The sequence below is a fragment of the Bombus pascuorum genome, chromosome 11 (genome assembly GCF_905332965.1).
Source record: "Bombus pascuorum chromosome 11, iyBomPasc1.1, whole genome shotgun sequence".
Taxonomy (NCBI): domain Eukaryota; kingdom Metazoa; phylum Arthropoda; class Insecta; order Hymenoptera; family Apidae; genus Bombus; species Bombus pascuorum.
In genome coordinates, this window is record NC_083498.1 from 10053726 (window position 1) to 10066444 (window position 12719).

Below are 12719 nucleotides of genomic sequence, written 5' to 3' on the forward strand. Positions count from 1 at the left end.
ATTCAGTGAGTACTTATGTTGAAACGAAGAAATCGTGATTTCCATGGTCGATTGTAAAATAATAATAATTGACTTGAAAACGGGATACCGAGTTTTCAGCAATAATTACAATAATCAACTATCTGGAAACGAGGTAAGCCAAAGTTTTCGAAATCGATCGATTCGATAATAGAGAAATATTTGTTCCCTCGCAATTGTTGTCTCGTTTTCAGCTGTTCCGCGTAGCAAATAAAAGTAAAATATCACGTTTCACGGTTTTATCCCAAAAATTTTCGTCATTTTAACGAAATTGGGAGGTATAAAAATACACCATCGTTTCACCAAATGGATTTATAGTTAATACGAGCAACGAATAAATGTAACATACACCGCGGAACATATTATAAACATTAGCGATAACAGTAAAAAATGTATGATACAAAAGTTGCTAGAATTCATAGTTTACCAGTTTCAAACTTATGCTCCGTTGTATATTCGAGCATTTTGTTTCATCGAATAGCAGCAATCGTATAAACGATGCAGCGTGGAAAAAAGAGTAGAACGTATAGGGTCGGTTGTGTAGGAAGGTAAAAGGAATAGAGGCGGTGGTAGGATGCAAGCGAATCAAACGGCGGAGGCCGCGGAATGCGTAATAATTCGGCGAGAATCCGAGTTACGCGGGCTTGAGGGCGGAAACAATCGAAACGCTCTCGCAGGGTATTCCGATCTTTCGGCTGTGACTTCAGGAAATGGGTCAGTTGATAAATTACGTGGCTCAACTATTTCCCTGTTTCAAGGGCCAGCCTCCGAGCAAAGAGAGAGAGAGAGAGAGAGAGAGAGAAGGAGAAAGAGACTATGAGGTATGTCCGAGAGAAACGTTCCTATATGGCGTACTACAGAATGCGCGTTTTGCTTCGAAATCGCAACCTAGTGTACTGCGATAATAATTATGTACGCACGGTCTATTCAATTATGCCTATTATGTTACTTGGAGCTGCACATAACGCGGTGACTCAACCTGCTGTAATTACAGTCGACAAAAGCCATTCATCAATCTTTCAAACAGTGTGAAAATTGACGTAACGCAATTCGTTACAGACCACCGTACTATAGTTCATACCTGCTAGTATATGACCCACTCAAATGCCAAACTGGTCAAGTTCGTAAATTACGAAGTAGAGAGAAGTCACGTTGTTGCAAACGTTATTTCTTTCTGCTAGTCCAGGGAGCCGAGTTATCTCGTTATTCAGATTTCCAATCTCGTGTAATGATGACAGTCAAGTCCCGTAACAGAGCTAGTAAAATTTCAAAACGTTTCGTCCAGAATATACGACGTATTCGCGAATCGTTTGAATATTTCCGCGAGAAAACGTACCCGATGGAAAGAAAAAGTACATTTGTCCGGTTTTGCTTCTGAGAGGCTCGCATCGCGATCGCTTGCCGCTTTTATTACTTTCTTGCGATACGAAGATCGATCTAAACGTGTGGCGAGTGTTACGAAGCTCTTACCACTTGATGCAAGCGTGTTTTTATTATATCTAAAGTCGTGAGACTGTTGGCGATGTTGCAGAATTTTCCAAGTCAAATTGACGAGCTGTTGTTTTGTCAGAATACCTCGAGCAAAAGTATAAATTCGAATCCATCATCTTGATCGATTGCGTATAGCTTGCATGGAGTAACAGGTACAGCGAGCCGCGCATATTCCACGGCACTCTGCCGTTAGTTGGAACTGATACTGCGTCCACTTCATATTTCTCGATGTAGCACCTGTCGAATACCACTCGTCCCGATAGTTATGAAATCTGTTAATAGGTGAAAGATTGAACGTTATTGATCGATGGGAATATTCGCAGAAATCGCTTGTCGAAAATTTTTCCCCCGTAGGGAAAAGTCTAAATGGGGTTGTCTGTTGGCTCCTCAACCCTTACAGAACCTGCGTCATCAATTTCATCGCGATCGACGTCAACAGCCTTATACAGGTTGTCGTATATTGTCCGGGTATCGTATAAGGGCAAGAGGTGATACCGTATGTAAAAATAGACGAAAAGGGTAAAATAAAATATTTTCATATTATGTCAATATCTTTTGTAGGGTATTTTCCATATTTCCAGGAAAGCGTAAAAATATAATTTAGAAATAAAAATAGATAATTTAAAAATACTTCGTAAGCAAATTCCACGATTTGCGAATTACTTTAGCTTGACTAAAATATCCTTTTATCTCAAACAACTCTACCTTACTCCATTTACGTGATCTCATTTAACCGCGACACCTTTTATATAACTTCGATTTTCTCTAAATTACTAAATTTACCCGGATATTCCCCTTTATTCGATATCCCTCCGGTTGAAAGATTAGAGGAAAACTTCTCGGCAAAACAAAGCCGTTGGTCCTGATTGTGCCGCGCGTTCGTCAGTTCCTTCGCTTTGCCGTCTAACGAAAGAAAGCCACACCGGGATTTAGAGGCAGCCTCGCGATCGACCTCGTTACTCTCAATAGATTCGTCGCTGTGGCGCGTCTCTCCTCGTTACCGCGACCGCTAGCTTGCCGACTCGCGTGCTTCCGTCGTACGGTGAAAAGAGATTCCGGCCGGCGTACGAATCGAAAGCAGCGGCTTCGCTCGAACGTACAAACAAGCCGACAATAGTAACCAATAGCCTCGGGTGCAACGAGATTCAATTACGTGCTCGCGTGCACTCTGCTGTCTGCATGCAAACATGGTGGAACCCAACGAGCCTTCAACTCTAAGATTAAGCCTCGCGAGCTAAAGCATAGGCTCGCGAAGTCGCCACGGGCTACCTTCCTCGAAACGTTCGCTAGTTGCCACTTCCACTCCTTGTCCGTCTTCCATCCTGTTCCCGATCACTCACACGGTTGCTCCCTTTCGCGTCCTGTTGCTTTCCGCCCCCTGAATTCTCGTACGCCCACTCTCCAGCAAGGCACAAAGCGCAACTGTGAATCGTAGTCCGTGTATGCTGGTCTGATTAATCCGAAGACCGATTCGAATCGAGTGAAATTGTTTCACGAATTATCGAAGAATTCCTTTTAGTCGAAACCAGATACATTGGATTTCCTCTCTCTGGTGCAAACACAAGGTTTTTTGTATAATTTTAAAATGGAAGCCTGCATATGACTCGCAGGGAGCTATCAAGGAATATATAGTTGGCTTTTTATGGTTCTTTTTTGGGAAGCGTTATTAAGGTAACCGTTGTTTACTTTTACGGAGCAGCTTCTTTTTATGGGGATCGTAAAATGTCTGGGACTCGTCGAAGTGACACAGCGAACACGGAGAGCTATGTGTCTCTTGGGCTGGTAAACACGGTTTTTGTAATCCTTCGATAGGAATCATTCAGACGGGTTCCGGTCCGAGTATAAAAAATGTATGTCGAGTTGAGGGTTGCCTGGATGGCTCTATTCCCGAGAAGATACGTCGCTGTAAAATAATCCTTCCAGAAAACGTATATAGTCTGTCTGTAAAAAAAAACTTCTCCTCTATAACTTATCGGAAAAGACACTTTCAACGATACTTTAAAAAATACAGCAACGTTTTTATTCGAGAAATCTTACGAACGTCTTGGAAGTTGAAGTACCACTCGAAGCAGTCATGGTTAACTTTAAGCGTGTAGAAACTACTTGAGACGAACACAAAGCGCATCTGTCATGACTAACGCCTCGATCTCCTTTCAGAAACTTTTGCACGGAGAAAAACAAAAGACGGTGGAAACGTACGAGGGGATAGCGTCTTCCAAAAGAAATTAGTGAGACAAAAGGAACCATTCTACTTTCAAACGATCTCTACCAGAGAAAACAACGACCTGGACTCAGCGTAATTGCATTCTTCCCTGGAGACTCGGTGCTGGTAAGTAACTATCTGAGCGCCAAGAAATCTCGATTCGCGGTTTATTCGAGACCTATTTTTACCTCACCATCGTCGCAGCAATTGGAACGCGTCCGGTCGGCTAATTCGATCTGCGAACATTTGGTTTCATTGCGCCATCACCGCACCAGGATATAACCAGTAACGTACATCCTAACTGTAGGAAGCGTACTCGCGTTTACGTTCGCGGATGTAATTTAATTCGTCCAAGAATTCTCTCGTTTCTCCTCTTACGCGCCCTCTTTCTCCTGACATTCCTGGCTAATGGAGGAACTTTTCTAAACCAAATCTCCAGGACCCTTCTTGACGTCCTTGTTTCCTCTGTTCGTACTTCATATCGTCGGTCCGCTACAAAACTGACACGACTAAGGAAAATTAATTTTCAGAAAATTAGTTTGAATCTCCATAAAAAAGCACGAAGTTTAAATTGGAAAATTATTAATATCGGTCGTTCAGGAATCAACGAACGTTACTTTTCGTAAAGAAAAAGATCGTCTTTAAAGCCGTTACTGGATTCGTTTCAAATTGATTTTACCTTAAAGTTTCTGCACTTGATACAATGTTTTCTGTAAACTACCCTCTAAATGTGAATCATATGATGAAAACTGGCTAAGCTGTCCGATACAGGGAGAAATAGGTGTTCGTGAAGTATCGAGGTTGGAAAAGAACTGTTCTGCTTGCCTCGTTTTATCTCTCACGTATATTATATTGGAGGATGCGTTGCCCGATATCTGACGACGAGCTATCTTTAAAGGCGCTTCCGGGGACCTTAGTTCTAGCACGAAAATCCGGATACGTTCAATGCTCTGTAATCCTTCGGTAAATACGTGCCTTTGTGGAAAACAGGAAACATGTGAATACAGGTAAAGCCGATTTAATCTTCAACTTCCCTTCAGACCCGACGGAGTAGTCTCAGAAACGAAACTCAGAGTTTGTTGTAGAGGTAGTAACTCTAGCTACGTTAAGTAACCAGGCACACCATCTACTTCGTGACCATGAATCCAGTTCACGTTCTTCGTCATGACTTTCCACATAGTCGAGGAAAATATACGCGTTCCTAACTTGCCTCTTCTCTATCTTTAGCTTTGCATTGTTAACAAGTCCTCGTGAATTATGGAATTGAAACAAGGAAATATCAGAGAGTTTGTTACGACGTTTGTACACGAGCGACTAATTGACATTCCAATCCAGGGATTCGACGACTGAAAGTAGTTTAGTTACTTTCCATCCAGTTTTACGACGAACATATCACGCTATTGCCTAGCCACCGTGTGCTAAGGAACGATGTTCTTTCTAAATGCAATGCTTCGCAGAAGGGGACGTATATTGCGTACGTTCCCTGCGGTTGTAACATTCGAATCATAAACCCGGTTAACGATTTGCAGCGCAACGTTGACGGAACCGACGCAATCGATAAAGCAGCTTCATCCCCACATAAAAAAAACCACTGCGATGCTTTACGACACTGGGTAGCAACCCTCACTTCCAACTTCTACGATCTGTGATTATTCGTCTAGAAGTAACTCCACTTTACAGTTATAGTAATTCTTGCACAGGAACTAATCGACTACTAAAATGTTTGTTGCGTACGACTTTCCTATGAAGGTACCTCGATTTTGACTTTTCCAAAGTTTTACCATGTATTCTGAATAATCGTCTTGCATGGACATGTAATTCAGATTGAAATTCTAGCTATCCAGATCAGTTATTACGTTTTATACGAGATCCGCATGTGTCTTAATACTTAGGAATTTAATATTTATATGGAGCAATGAATCGAATAGCCGAAAAACAATTGCCCGATATAATATTTTTACCATAATTCGACGGTCGGAGGTTGTCTATAAAATTTATGGGGAATCCCACTTGAAAGGGCAAAACGAAAGCAATATTTGTTCGAAGAAGGTCGGGTCTTCGATTTAAGCAACGGGAACCCGGGCTATTAAAATGGATTTAGCCGCGTTCCGCAAGGGGTTCGAAGTATCCACCGGATCCGGTGTTACGTGTGCACTTTTGCACCGAGAGACGTTTCAGTTAATGACAGTGCATTTCTGTCGAGTTTAATGCGAGCTCAGTGTGAGATTTCAGCAAAATCCGGCGCAATACGTTTTCTTCTCCAGTGCCACACGTTTCCTAGATACCCCTAGTGATTTTCCACGATTTCGTGTGTACGCTGTTTCCATTCCTCGCTTATCGTGCTCGATCTCCCTCCCTCCCTTTTCTTCCTTTCCCTTTCAAGAAGAAATTGTGTCTCGCGTTTTCTTGCTATTCGCAAAGCACTTATCCAAATGCACGTTCCACCCGTCGAACTCGCGAATACGAAGGCAACGAGTAAGGCCGATTCGCTTCTTTTGCGCGAATGCCGTCATCGTAAAACTAGGTTGCGGATGTACCGTATAAGTGGCTGCTCGTCCCAACGTTTTCCCAGCGTGGGGATCCAAGCTTTTGCTTTTTACCGAGTTCACCGGTTGATTCTCTCCTTCTAGAATACTGGCGAATACCATCGAAAAACTGAGAATTCAATGGTGAAACAGTGCAGACGCAATGGTAGTTCCGTTTGCTCAATGAACCGAACAATTCTTGTCGTTGTTTTCCATCCATAGCGAGAAATTATCATCGGTCACAGGCGATGAACGACGAACTGTAGAGAATGGGGAACGCGGTTTCTTTCCGCACAACTCGTTCCAGCAATATCGCGTAATGGGACGTTTGGTTAGTCTGTCGCTATTTTTAATAATGACATCGAACTTCAGCCAAATATGCAAATCGTCTGTCACACGTGATATATACAGAGCAGAATTTTCCAATTCTCTCTACCGTTGTTGCGTAACCTTCTTTAAGCGCTGCTTATTTGTAACATCTATAATTCAACTGTCTTTGTTACGGTCTAACCAGCAGGATACGATGCACGAATTTTCTTCCATCGAGTTTATACCAGTCGGGCTACGCTCCAATCTCCTAAGCATCGTCTAAATTCTCTTTGAACGTCGTTCTCGTATTTGTATATCTTGGCCGCGGTGCACGCTACGATTCGTAGTTACAAAGCTATACATCGCGTCTCACTGGATGTTCTTTCAGCAAAATCCTTGGCTCGTCCGAACGCACTGGACTGCGCACCGAGTCCAAAAATTCGGGCTACCGAAATAAATCTCTGCGAAATGACTATGAACAGGAGTACGCATATACGTACAATGTAGAATAGGATGAGGTAACCAAGCGATAGAAATGCAAACAATTCGTAAGTGATGATCGAGTGAATATTTAGACTAGGATAAAGATATCAAGTAAAGAATGATTCGTACAATTCACGTGAATGCGTGGTCTGTCACGTTGGCTGCACGTGATAAGAAGATGTACTGTGTGAGTGATTTGTAAGAATTAAAGAGATATTTGCAGCAACGAAAACGAAAATCCACCTAATTGAAATTGATCTTTCTTTATTAACTTTTAGCACTGATTCTACAAATTTCTGCTTGAGAAATGGCCCGCTAACTGCTTAAATTACGTACACGATAAAGATTAATCGACACGTTAGTTACTATAGTGGATTGTAACAAAACGTCTATCATAAATCTTTAATAGTGCGATATATTTTTATCGCTCGCGATAAATATTTGACATATCTTTTTAATCAAACACGACAGTTATATATACTATATATATATATTCATTTATTATGCAGCTTAAAATAAAATCTAAGTTTGGTAACGAAGATATTGGATGATAATTGATCGACCGTTTATACGTACCAAAGTGGAAGTTCCGGAAACAGCTGCCCTTGCTTCCATTGTTAAATCGATATTCTTAATGTCAGTGACAATTTAAACGATCGTAAATTGAATTGCTGGAACTACTAAATTACCTAAAGTACTCTACGTTAGTAGCGATCTATTATCATAACTTTTCGTTCTTTTCATAATAACGCACGCAAATAGTAACTTTGATGTGGCAATAAATAGTACTTTCTTACTGCCGTTTCTACACAAGCGAGTCTCAAATTTATAAGACAGTCGTAACAATATCTTAATTTATTTATTCTCGAATGGTCGTTTATTCGAATCCTCTAATCCTGCACGCTTTCTGCGTGAAATGTAACCCGCTTGTTGGCCGTGTGCCTATTTTCATTGATCGTATTCGAAGCCGTATACGCGTGTCGGGAAATATTAGTTTCGCGAAATGCGATTCAATTTTGAACGGAACTGGCGTGGAAACGGCGGGAAAGCCATCGTGAATTTGGAATCTGTCGGGTAGCTGGTAGTCGGTGATCCATTTGCGCCGTTCCAGGGGAATCGGCGCGTCGTGGTCGGACACGTTTTCGACACAGAGGCCGAGGGGAGCCGTTTCGCGGCATACCGGCACCGTCACGGCGAACAAATGGAAAGCGTTTCCGTCGATTTAGGTCGGGCTGCCATGCCGACGTGAATAGCTTCGGCCACCGACAAACACGCTTTATCCGGGGCCACGATTAAAGAAGCGGCTTTGTTCGAATGAATAGAAAGAGCGGCAAACGCGAGTTTCTTGCAGAAAAATGTTCCTGGATCTCGAACTGTTCTCAGAGACCTCGAAGCTCTGATTCAAATTTTCGGCCAGATTGAAACGTCTTTCTTTCTGAGTTTTCTCACGACATATATCGAACTTTCTCCTTTTTAATCTTTTACGACAGGAATCACGCACATTACTGACCACGAGTAATTGGATATCTGGTGTAATTTCGATCAAAACGTTGATATCTTTGTTCCATCGCATTTTCCATGTAAGAATTACGTCGGAACACTATACTTTTAATACAACCGTAGAAGAACGTTTATTATCGAATATTATTTTATCGTACACAAATTATCGATATCTTGAGCTTTCTATAATTTTTGAAACTTTTCCCCGTTTTTTAAGACAAGAGAAGTACTTTCATTTTTCCTGTGTAAATGTATATAGGTTAATAGCGGATTGGTATCGTTTGAATTGAAATTTCTGTAGAACACGAAAGCTTCGATCGAAGTGAATCTTCTATAGAAGAGAAAATTTTCTTCAAGCAAATTGGAACTTTCCCGTAAACTTTTCTTTTAAATAAAATCATCAAGGATATTCTTCGATCCTTAACCAAAGGAGTAAACAACCTAATGTAATTGAGTGCGTTTAAATAGAAGTAGGTAAGTCGATCATCGTTATTAGACTGGAAAATCCTATTTCACTCGGCAACTTCCTCAATTTCAATGGAAACAGCTTTTTCTTCGACGCTCCGTGCCTCTTGCGGAATGAAACGAAGAACGAGAAGTCTCGCGGCGTTTCTTTTTCACTAGCAAACAAGTTTTAGCCACGAGCTTCAGAGACACGTCCAACTTCCTTCCATCAGCAAGAATAAAAACGCTTTTACCAATGAAACAGCGTTTCCTTAAAAAAGAAAACAGCGGTTTCACGATGATACAAGAGAGACTCGAGTCGTTGATTACGCGAAAGAAAAAGTCGTTGCGTTTCGACATGACTGAGAAATATTCGCTAGTTAACCGAGCCCGTTCGGCCGAATCGTAAAATTTCCCTGCGTTTCAGACGCGTAAAACTGGCAACGATGAGAATGGAGGATCGAGAAGAAAATAAAGTAGCTCGAGAATACTGTAATTCGTGCACCGGTGCAACGGCCAGGAGCAAGGGCCGCAGCTTCGAAAGTATCGAAATTGGACGAAAGAAGTTATTTTTCCGAGACGCTATCTGGAAGTCACTCTGACGAGTTTTAAGGAACCGATGCTCCACTGAAAGTTCCACGATTTAGCCAGTTCTAGGTGAATTTGGAGACCGGAGAGAGCTGCCATTTGGTTTAACTGTCGGGACTTTGATGATACTTTTAATTACTTTCACTCGTTTCTACAGGGACTTGGTGTTGCTTTGTGCGCTTCTTTAAAGATAACCGCGTTATTAACGTATCGTAAAAGTAAGAGTATCATTTTTCCTTTTTCATGTTCTTTTCCTTAATTTCTCTTTCTGTCGCCGCCACTTTTCATTCATATCGTTCCGCTTGAAACGAAAGGTGAAAAAGGAGTCGTCCGCGCTGCCGGTTGACCTTCCTTGAATAGTATCTATTAACCCGAAAGTTCCCGCGGGACGCGTTATTTAAACTCTGTTCTCGTTCAAAAATCTTAATTTAGAAGTATCGCGGCCGCTATTCAATTTGCATGTTGTTGTAAATGAATTCGTTGCTGGCGCACAACGTGGGGGCGTGCGCGGAATGGTGCGCGGGTTGAATCTACTCCGAGTTGTTTCCAGCCAAATCCGGTGAAATTAAACGAATTGGTTAGAACGATCATAGGGACGTTAATTCGCGCGTTCATCAAAATTCATATAATCCCCGTGGTCTGGCAGCGAAAAGCACAGTAATTCTGATTAAAAATTTAGTTGTCTGTTCTCTGGCCGAGAATCATCGTTCACCGGTTTGTCTTGTATCTGGAACGTCGATCTGCCAAGCTCATCGCGAGCTTCCTGCTCATCCGCCATATTCCAGCCAGTACAGTAGAAAAATCACGGTTCTTCTTCTTTTCTTTTCTTTTATCGTGTCAATTCCCTGGCGTCCCCTCTGTCCTTCCTTTATTCACTTTTATACCTTTGAAAATCTCCTATGGAAGTGCTCGACGTGTAATTACTCGCCGGTTTCGGCCTACCCGCCTGATGCCGTAGATTGTATAAAGCGCGAGATATTCCATTCAGGAGAAAAATCAGCTCGCGACTTGCTCGAAACTTTATCCTCCCCCATGCCCCGCCCTTCGCTACGGCTCTTTTATTCTCCGGACGCGTTCCTTCCATCCGCCATCGTCTTTTCCTCTTATTGCATCTCTCACGATACGACGAATTCCCCACAAAATCTGCTCCCCGGTGATTCATTAATTTTCCTTCCCTTTGTTTCCTCGCGTCCCCATGTACAATGTGCTTCCTCTAGAACGATCATTATGACCCAGTATTTACAGAATAGATTTTCAGACGGAGAAAAATGTAGAAAAGATACGATACACTCGAGCCACCGTGTCGTTCCATTTAATCAACCTTTTCTCTTACGAAGTATCTGCTATAAAGAATCTCTTCCTGTTAATTTACTCAATTTCGTCAAGCTTAATGGCCCTCCGTCCCGTCGATACCAGCCCCCGGTTTAAGCGTGCGCAAGCACAGCCCTTTCCTTCTCGCTACAAATCATTCTCCTCTTCTACCTCTTGCTCACCTGAGGTCGGTCGACGTCGAAAAAGAAGCGACTCCGGTTAGACGCTTAACAATGGCTTCTCGGCGTGAAAAGAAATTAAACATCTTGAAAGCCGGTCGAGGCTGCAACGATAAAAGGGCAGGCGATCTTGTCCGCGTAATAAATGAAAGCCAGCGACACGATAAGGCGGAAAATATCGCGCGGAAATACACGGCGAGCGGACACGGTTCGCTAACTTAGCTTTGCCACGCTTAGTGTGTATAGTTTATCGAAGGCGGCGCGTGAGGAACGTCGCTTAGGAAGCTTGGCGTAGAAACAGCGCGGTCGTGCAAACGGAATGGAAGTACGAGAGGGGAGAAATAAAAAAAGAAAAAAAGAAACGTTAGGAAGAGGAGAAAAGAGGCGAGAAAGGCGAGTCGAGCGATCGCGGTCTCGAGATAAAAGCCGTGTGTTGCGCGGTGGCAGGGAACTCGGAGAAAAGAGGTTGCGGCCGAGGAATCGATTCACCCAGCGGCCACTCGAGAACGATTTTGCCCCCAGAATCCTTAACCATGTTAAATGGTAATGCAAGCAATAATTCCGCCATGAATAACGGAACACTCGAACGCGAACTTTTAAATCGTGACCGGAAAAATTCCCGGATATCTGCTTTCCAGCCTGAGTCTTCCCTTCGTGTCGTCCGTTTCGTTCGCGATGAACGTGCCACGATTCCTCTTTTCACTCGCCCCTCTTCCACGACACGAAACGATTCATCCTCGAGCAGGAGAATTTCTTCGCCTTGCCTCGTATATCTCCCACTATCTTCTTCTCTCTGCGAGCTGTTTATTAATGTCGGTGAATCGATGCGACCGTGCTGGATTCTCGATGCGACTGCCATTCAATCGGGTCGAAAACGGAGCGAGGGTGAGGCCGCTTTCAGTACATCTTGTTGTTATTCTCTCGCTTTTTATGCTGTTGATTTTATGGTGTTCCCCTATCGCCGGTATTCATTCTCCTGTTCTTATGTCACTCTTTCGCTGTAGTTTCTTTTTCATCGCTTTCGACTTTGTTGTCTTTTCACTGGTCGAGTTCGTTCTTCGATGTCTTTCCATTGCTTCTTTATCGCTGCAATTCTTCCCTCTCGCGCTCTCTTCTATTCATACAATTGCGTTTTTATATCTTCATATTGCTGGAATCCGTCTCTTTATTCTCGCATTGATTTTCTTATGGCTGCGATTACTTTTTCCTAGCATTTGTTTAGAGTTCTTTTTCTTTATTAGACTTTTTGTTACTGTTACCATTTTTTATTACCGAGCGATCCTTTTCGATTTCCGCATCTGTCGTATCGAAGTCAGTAGTCTTCTCTTTTTATTACTGAAACTTTCTTTTCGTTTGGTACCCTTCGGTCCCATTTCGATATTTCGGCATTTAACGCTTTAATTTTGGAAGCTTCTCGTTCTAAGCGTCGTTGCACGAGCATCGTCGTAGGAGAAAAAGCACGACGTAAATGTCATTCTGTAGCTCGTTTCAAGAAAAGATGAGGACACTTGCATATTGCGATTACTTTTAAGTCATAACCGACCCGCTCGTTCATTTTCTCTGGCGACGATTTATTTTATGTAAATTAAATTACCATGGCGCATGCCAATTATAATTCGCTCTCTTCCTTTTTCTCATATCCTGCCTCCGTTGCTTCGCGCTCTTGTT

General features: G+C 42.5%; 1 protein-coding gene and 1 long non-coding RNA gene across 2 annotated transcripts in view; one reads left to right on the forward strand and one right to left on the reverse strand.

Annotated features, from left to right (window-relative positions):
- The window catches only part of LOC132911862 (uncharacterized), a 102672-nt gene that overhangs the window by 40920 nt on the left and 49033 nt on the right, over positions 1-12719 (forward strand). The window contains exon 2 of the long non-coding RNA XR_009659093.1: positions 3667-3838. This is a non-coding gene — a long non-coding RNA (uncharacterized LOC132911862). The remainder of the gene's footprint in view (positions 1-3666; positions 3839-12719) is intronic.
- Positions 1-12719, reverse strand: part of LOC132911839 (alpha-2B adrenergic receptor) — a 131072-nt gene that overhangs the window by 33320 nt on the left and 85033 nt on the right. The window lies entirely within an intron of this gene.